The sequence below is a fragment of the Engystomops pustulosus genome, chromosome 6 (genome assembly GCF_040894005.1).
Source record: "Engystomops pustulosus chromosome 6, aEngPut4.maternal, whole genome shotgun sequence".
Taxonomy (NCBI): domain Eukaryota; kingdom Metazoa; phylum Chordata; class Amphibia; order Anura; family Leptodactylidae; genus Engystomops; species Engystomops pustulosus.
The window spans coordinates 126,331,070-126,340,299 of record NC_092416.1 but is presented as its reverse complement, the minus strand read 5'-3'; positions in this window follow the sequence as shown (position 1 = coordinate 126,340,299).

Here is a 9,230-nt window from a genome sequence, read left to right as displayed (position 1 = left end):
AAATTAAAAATATGTCCCTTCTATGTCTGTTGGTCCTGTCCATCCTGCTCCTCTTCCTGTAGTCTCCTCCTTCTCGGGTAGAGAACTTCATGAAAACTTTTCCTGGCTGTGACTTATCTCTGCAGAATTTGCCATCCGGGTGACTGTGGCCTCCCTGTCCCAGGCAATGTTATGTCCCATATTTAACAGCTAAGTGCATATACAGATAATACACTGCGACCCATCAATATACTATAATATATACTACAATATAATTTCCTCCTCATTGATCCAGTAGCCCCAGTACTCTTCCCCCGTATATAGGTAGCCCATGCCTTCAGTATATAGCCAACCAATATATATCCAGCCTGCCCCATAGTATATAGCCAACAAGTCCCCTACCGCCCCCCTGTAGTATAAAGCCAACCTGCCTACCTTGTAGTATACAACCAGTCTGCCCCTCCCTGTTAGTCTGCCCCCTACCCCGTTCTATACAGCCAGCCTTCCAACCCTGCCCCCCCCCCTTGTATACAGACAGGCAGCAACACCCCCTTTCTCCTTCTATATACAGCCTGCCCCTTTGTGGTATATAGCCATGCCCCAAAAAAATAATATATTACTCACCTGCCTGCACTCCCTGGAACCACACTCTTGGACCCAGACGGCGTTTAAGCAATGACATTAGCGGCAGCCGCACTCCTTGGTCCTAGAGGGCGCCGGGCAGTCAGCTATATACACTCACCGGCCACTTTATTAGGTACACCTGTCCAACTGCTCGTTAACACTTAATTTCTAATCAGCCAATCACATGGCGGCAACTCAGTGCATTTAGGCATGTAGACATGGTCAAGACAATCTCCTGCAGTTCAAACCAAGCATCAGTATGGGGAAGAAAGGTGATTTCAGTGCCTTTGAACGTGGCATGGTTGTTGGTGCCAGAAGGGCTGGTCTGAGTATTTCAGAAACTGCTGATCTACTGGGATTTTCACGCACAACCATCTCTAGGGTTTACAGAGAATGGTCCGAAAAAGAAAAAACATCCAGTGAGCCGCAGTTCTGTGGGCGGAAATGCCTTGTTGATGCCAGAGGTCAGAGGAGAATGGGCAGACTGGTTCGAGCTGATAGAAAGGCAACAGTGACTCAAATCGCCACCCGTTACAACCAAGGTAGGCAGAAGAGCATCTCTGAATGCACAGTACGTCGAAATTTGAGGCAGATGGGCTACAGCAGCAGAAGACCACACCGGGTGCCACTCCTTTCAGCTAAGAACAGGAAACTGAGGCTACTATTTGGACAGTAGAAGATTGGAAAAACGTTGCCTGGTCTGATGAATCTCGATTTCTGCTGCGACATTCGGATGGTAGGGTCAGAATTTGGCATCAACAACATGAAAGCATGGATCCATCCTGCCTTGTATCAACGGTTCAGGCTGGTGGTGGTGGTGTCATGGTGTGGGGAATATTTTCTTGGCACTCTTTGGGCCCCTTGGTACCAATTGAGCATCGTTGCAACGCCACAGCCTACCTGAGTATTGTTGCTGACCATGTCCATCCCTTTATGACCACAATGTACCCAACATCTGATGGCTACTTTCAGCAGGATAATGCGCCATGTCATAAAGCTGGAGGTGGAACTGGAGATTCGCATCATGGATGTGCAGCCAACAAATCTGCGGCAACTGTGTGATGCCATCATGTCAATATGCACCAAAATCTCTGAGGAATGCTTCCAGCACCTTGTTGAATCTATGCCACGAAGAATTGAGGCAATTTTGAAGGCAAAAGGGGGTCCAACCCGTTACTAGCATGGTGTACCTAATAAAGTGGCCGGTGAGTGTATGTATCTTAAAGATACACGGCGGTGCCCAAGGTTGGGAGGTGAGGGTAGTGCCTTAGGCACTGGACCTGGACCTGGATGGCACATAAGTCACACGTATGAATAATGTTCATTGATCAGGTTATTACTTGGGTATGTTTAAAAGCAGACTTGGCCATCGTATGGACCGGGGGGGGGGGGGGGCACATGAGGCCCTCTAACTATCTGACCGGCCCATGTGAGATTGTTGTAAGTGCCACTTCATTGAGAAGAAAAATCTAGACAACCCTTTCCTGTCCTACGGAGGGGATTACACTTCCTTTTTTTTTCTTTTTTAAACTCCTAATTTCTTACCTATTCGGTCCCATGGCAACCTCCTCTCTGAGCTTTTCAGAAAAGTCTTCCTTTTCAAAATGCAGGGGTGGGGAAAATAACAGTGAGGTGTGCTAAGGCACAGAGCAGCACATAGGCTGCCCTAGGTTCCCATGATGCCGCGGGTGCACTCGGGAGCATCCAACACTTAGAAGTTGTCCATCTCCCTGTCAGGAATCGCTCTCATCACATTGCAGGCTAGATTTCAGCGCCTGTACTGACAAAATGAGTGCACACAGTATCCGGGAGCGTGCACAAGCACTGGAGCTATACCCAGAGAACAGGAAGGTAGACAGATCAAACCCTAGCAAAGGAAATCTAAGAGAGTGGACAGATTTGATCACGTTTACAAGTGAATCTATTACCAGAAGGTAAAATAAAACATTGCAGTGTACAGACACTATACTTAACCTACAGTATTGTCAAAAATAAGGCACCTACCACTAAACTCGCCTGAATAATGATACAATTAGGTCCTCCATATTTTCCTTGAATCATTGTAATGTTTTATTTTTTTTATGTAGGGATCGGTTATATACTGAATACATAATATATTTTTTGTAGAACGAAGTCAATTCTGCCTCTCTTAAACCATCCAATTTCTCATGTGACCCTATGGTAAAATTAATTGCACACCCCTGTTTTAAGGTCAAATAAATAAGTCTCACAATGGCATAGGTGTGGGGGTCCAATGACATTAAACGTGATCATTTCTTAACTAGGTCTTAACGCATAATCTAACTAATCCTAGGGCAAATCCGTTTTGCGACGATTTGCCCCAGGATTGTGGCGCATCGTGCCGACTTGCACGCGACAGAAATTGGGGGGTGGGCCGTCGGATGACCCGCCGGATTCGGACAGCGCGCAGGATTTAACATTTAGAATTGTGTCGCAAGACATGCACTTACATGCACCAGGAAGAAGAAGGTGAACTTTTTTTCATGTAATTAGCATTGATCTGGGAGTTCTTCTTACAGAGACTTTGCCCACTAAGCCACCTTGCAGGTGTGTGTGTGGAGACTTCTAGGCATTGAATCCCCACTAGGAGTTTCTGAGAAATATGTAAATATGTTTTCTAGGAAAACAACCCTCTTGGCTACCTTGTAAGGAAGCACCTTTAACATAAAGCACAGCTTTTAAGAAGCCTTATGATGCGATGCAGGATTAAAGACGACCGCACCCGTGTCAAAAACCTCTCACTCAAAAAAAACAGTTCTATACACTCCACAGCACAGAAACAAAGATATTGAACAGCTGACATTGTCCTGCATGTAAATTGCTGTCTAAAATGCATGGAAAGAACCATAAATTAGTGAATTGGGTTCAGATACACACTTGCATTCACTGCCATGCATCTGTATGTGAGATCCAACTAAAAAAAAAAACATTCCCCAAATCATGACACTTCCTCCACCCTCCTTAACTGACTCATTTACACACTTTGGGCTTCAGTCTTTCCCCAGTTTATAATGTTTCCCATAACACCCTCAGCGAAGGTAAGTGTAAAATTTTGATTCTTTCTGCAAATCAGAGGTTTTGTCGCTGTTGGAGTGGGCTTTCAGTCCAAATGCTCTACACTGCAGGATGAGAAAGACCCCCTTAGTCGCTTCACTGCTGAGCTGACAAGCAATTCCAGTAATTGAAACGATTACCCATGGAGGTTCTCTGCATTATACTGTCCTTTCTTTGCATTTGTACTTCAGGGGCGACCAGCCTTCTTGGGGGACTTGAATGAGTTTGTGATGATGCAATATTGTTGCTTCGAACAGTTCCTTCTTGATGCCTTAGTTGGGTTTTTAATAATTATACATTGCAGATACTTAAATGTGAAGTACTGTAGAATCATTCTATTTACTGACACAAGCAGAGATCTTGCAATTGATCTGAAAATCATGTGGATATTTTTGCATGAAAATATCTTCTAAATAGTTTTTTTTTTTAATTAACTAAATGAGATTTAATGGGTTTTTTAACTCCTCCTACGGCTCTGAACACTTTTTTATTTGTAGTATCAACTTCTCTAAGCTGTCTCTTCATTAGTAGGAAGCTGTCACATTCCACACAGTATGCCTCTCAAACAGGCATCTCTTAGTTGAAATACTAAAAAAAAAAAAAAAAAAAACACATGGGTTATTTATATGATCCATATACTTCACTTCATGTACTCCCACATTTCACTGCTCTGTCAGGGATTTTCAACCTGAGCTTGATGCAATGTAAGAGTCATTGAAAAGACATGTGCATGACGGCCATTGTAATCACTGCTAATTATGATTGGTCCCCTTTATACATGAATTTAGCAGCTTGCATTTTACCTGGCAGGTTCAATTATGGAGATTTGACTTGGCTAAAGGGGTATTCCAGAAATCAGCATATACAAATAAGTCAGTAAAATATAAGCGAATATGTAATTTGTTATTTACAATTTTGCTCCCCTGAGCAGAAAAATGCTGTTGACATAAGATGTAATGAAGAATTAAAATGCTACCGGCCCTTTAATTAGTCCATTAATTTCCTCCATGTGGAGAAGACACAGGACAGAAGATGGCCACTGGTCACATGTCCACATAACATGTCCTGCAGCTGCCTGGGCAGGTCATGTGATCACCACTAAGTTTGGCTGTAGTAGGTTGGTTGCAGTGCATCCAGTATGGATAGAGTTTTGGTGATGTGCAGTTACACATCATTACTATGGTAACAGAGCAAGAAAACCTGTTGTATCATCACTGGGAGTAGAGAATAAGAAGGAGGAGGAGTTACTGAGAACTATAGGATCTTGGGATTTGTAGTTTCCAGTGGCAGCCATCTTGGTGATAACTTTAGAGAGGCCATAAAATTTTGTGAATCATAAAATCAAACTATTTAAGCTCCATTGTGTGAGATTACATTGAGTTTTGTTATATTAAATTTATTTATAGCATCATGGGTTTTTGTAATAGATGTTATATTCCTGGAATACCCCTTAAAGCACAACTGAAACATTTCTTTTCACAAATCAATAGCGCTTTGCCTATTATCTTTGTTACCTATATCTAGCAGTTTCTTTCCTATCCTTCTCAGTTTAGCCTGGGTCTATAATAGCTGGATCTCTTCCCATGTCTTGTTAGGGCTCTTTCACTTTGGCTTTGTTTTTTACGTCCGTGGTTCAGTGATTTCCACAGATGTCTCGCAAAGCCATTGATTTCTGTGGGTGTTTTCACTTGCATTTTTACTGATCCATTGTCTGTGGAAAAAAAAATATGAATCCTGTCCCATTTTTTTTTTCACAAATGCGGATCACGGAAGGCAATAGATGTCTACGGCCCACATAAAAAAGTCTGGTTTTTTTTTCACTGATGTGGCTGAAAAACCAGTTGTGATGTTTTCAAAGCATGAAACCTTCAATTTTTTAACCGAGACAAAACAGATGCTTCACCGTGAAAAAATTGAAGAAAAAATTAGATGCAACAGATTCACAAATGAAGCTGAGCACCAACGCCAAATGTGAACGAGCCCTTACTCTTATGAACCATACATTTGTAAACAAGATATGGAGTGAGGAACAAGATCAAGATCTCCCCTGGTCCCTATCAGTCCCTTCATTCCAGTATTCTAGTCTGTAATTCTACAAAACTATATTAAATGTCTCTTCACCTCATGCTGCACCCCTTCCCCGCCTTGTACTCTTTGTATACAGTGCAGAGAGGCCATTAACGCTTAGTGCTCACTCAGCACAGACTATACACCATGTTTTACTTCTGCTTTCTACCACTTATTACATGCCCCAGGCTCCTCCATGTTCCAAGCTGCACATACACTATGCAGTGTTCATAGTTACTGAATGAAAGAACATGAGGCGTCATGGCAACTGTGGGCAGATGTTAGGTCTCCGCCCACTTCACTATTGGTGAGAAAGATTTTTGTGAAACACTTTCAAAACAGAAAATGCCATTACTTGAGAAAGAAAATGGTAAGTAACATAATATGGGAATTGTTATGTTTCTCTTTAAAGGGGAATCACAAATACCAATTTGGAAAAATCATTGTAACTGCCATTACCATGGCCAACGTGCCATTGTTCTTCCTCAAGACTGGCAGGTTCGTCTGATCTGTGCGCCGGTTTGTTTACAAGGGTGCACAGGGATCTTCCGGCCAGCCTGAATGCTCCCATCCGACACCATCTTCCAGCACTTACAATACTGAGAGATAGGGACGGATGGGAGGAGCCAGCCCCCGCGCCAAACGGAAGCTCCCTGTGCGTGGCTTCTGTGTCCATGTAAACGTACAGGCACAGATCAGACGGACCGCAGCATGGGTCATCAGCCGCTCCAGAAAATGCTATATTCACTGCGTTGTCCCTGACAGGCAGAAGTAATCAATCTCTGCACCATCCCCCAGCTGCTGTATATGAGTCATCCAGCTATGGTTTATTAGTCCTGCCTGGACAGTTCAGGAAGCTCCGTGTAATGTGTTCTTGAATGAGAGCCAGTATGCAACACAGCTTTCTGCAAGATATGTTTCTGCATCAGTGTAGATACAGCATTCTCAAGGTATGTTTGGTTCACAATGCATGAAACCAATTGGTAGATTTCCTCCAAAATCTACCATCAAACTCCATCATGATAAACCAGGTCACTTCCTCATAGACCTAGACACTGTGACTGTGGCATTCTTATATTGTTATCCACAAACTGCCGCAATCCTAGTTTGATAGTCCATATGATTCAAAAAAGACATAAGTCCATCAAGCGAGTATGATCTTGTCAAAATCTCCTTCCAAATCCATAGGTATTTATGTGGCATTGCCCATTCCCCAAAGTCTATTTGCTGTTCAATAATTTCCACTCTTTTGGTAAGTCCTTCTACAAGATTATGGAGTGTGTCTGTGAATTTTTGTCCATTCGTCCAGAAGAGCATTTGTGAGGTCACACACTGATGTTGGATGAGAGGGTCAAGTATGTCATCTCACTGAAGTCAGGTAATTGTGTGGGTCAGTCAATTATATCAATGTCAAAGACTGCCAAATGAAAAGAGCCGGGTTCAAACTGTTCCCACAAAGTAGGAAACAATTGGCAGGTGTTTTTCCACCCTAAACTAAGAAATACTTGGGAGAGTCTGTTTCCTTCCCTAGTAGACGGCTGCGGGAGCTCACTGCTCATCTGACACTGTGTCCACCACCCCTTCCCACTACTGTTTCTAAGCAAATAGGAATTAACCAAGAACTTTTCCAAGCAGCCAGTAGTATAGACATCCCCAATGTCTCACTATGATCTGCAGTAATTCCCATATATACTGTGTCGTCAAAGTATTTTATAGCTGAAGCTACTGATAAAAGCAGCGATCCTGCAACCCAAATTCATTTCAGAGCACACTAAATGACTAAAGACGATCGTTCTGCAACAGAGCTCTGTATGTCAAAGTATGAAAAAGTTATTAGCGTAAGAATATAGCCAAAAAAATAAAAGCTGTTCATACAAAAGATTATTATTATTTTTTAAATCTATTAAAACCTTCGTTTATTTGGTATTGTGATAGTACTGACCAAGAGACGAGAGGGGAGGGGTCATTTACAGTGCACATTGAAGGGTGTGAAAAAAAAACAGAGCCCACATAAAAATGGCACAAATTAGTTTTTTTCACCACTTAAATAAAGTTACATTTTTTTTTAAAGAAGGGGAGCAAAAACTGGTAATTGCATAGTGCATTAATACTAATATTATATGGCACTGAACATTTGCTGCAAAACTATGTCAAATTATATATTCCAGGTGACCTGTTTTTTATGTTATTATGGATAATTGATCTCATAATAAATATCATTATATAGTATTATGCTGGTGTCCTATATACAGACTGTCCCCAACTAAAATACAAACCAACCTCTCTGCCCACTGTGATCTCTGGGGAAGCTCTCGGGTTGCTGGTGATTTACTGAACTTTAGCTCCAGTCTGAAATGAACATAAGAGTTATAAATCAACTGAGAATTTTTTCAAAAGAGCGCAAATTTAATCGCAAAAATACACAACGTAGGAGCTGGTGTATGTGGGTCCATTGCTACTACAGAGGAGAGATTTATCTCAAACTTATGCAATTTTGAGTTTTTGATCAGTTTTATGTTTGAGGTATCTGAGAATTTTCTGCACAAAAACATCGCAAAAAGGCAGAAATTGAGCAGATGTTAAACATACCTGCGACTGGTGCAGTCTATCCACACACAGCTGATTTAACAGGCATTTAACACTGCACATACACCGGACTATAAATCCGGCTGGTGGAAACCTACCAGTCTAACACAGACAACTGCTCAAAATTCTGCCTAATGATAAATCTCCCCCTATGAGTGTGTCAGGGGGTAAATAATAGTGCTCACTAAGTGGGGGACCAAAAGTAATGGGGGCAACAGAAGGGGGAATAAAATCAAGATGAGACAATATATATTGCTGAGCTGCATTAGGGGATTTTATATGGGTCCATAGGGGGGGTAGCCACAAGAAGGGGGAATTATATTATGTGGGGAGCTGTTAAGGTCACTATTATATTATGCTTGGGGGAGGGGCATAAAAACGTGGTAGACATAGGGAAACATCAAAATTATGAGTAAAAGGAGGCATCTCCTCCCTTGAAATTCCTCTAACGGTCCCTAAACCAGGCCAGGATGCTAGTGCCATAAACCACATGAACCAGATACTATCTTAAAACCTAATGATCCAATAAGAGGATTCTACTCACCCCCCATTACAGAGGGCAGTAATTGGTGATGTCCTTTATAGTCAATGTCACATCTAGAAACATCAGAAATCTGGAACACATCACAGAAATATGGGGCATAATTCATATGTCAGCCATGTGCTTTTCCCTAGTAACTCCATTCAGGTTTTTTTTAATATATCAAAGGCAAATAAATGGCTCCCAGCAACAGGGAGCAATTAAATTATTTCCAAATTTTTACTACTGTTAGCATCACTAACTGTTAGTATGTATTTGTGCAGGTAGAAGGAACAGATGGAAGTAAGACTAAGCTCATAGCATGGCCACAAGATATCATCATTTATCATCATCTAAAGATTTTGAGGCATAAAGATGT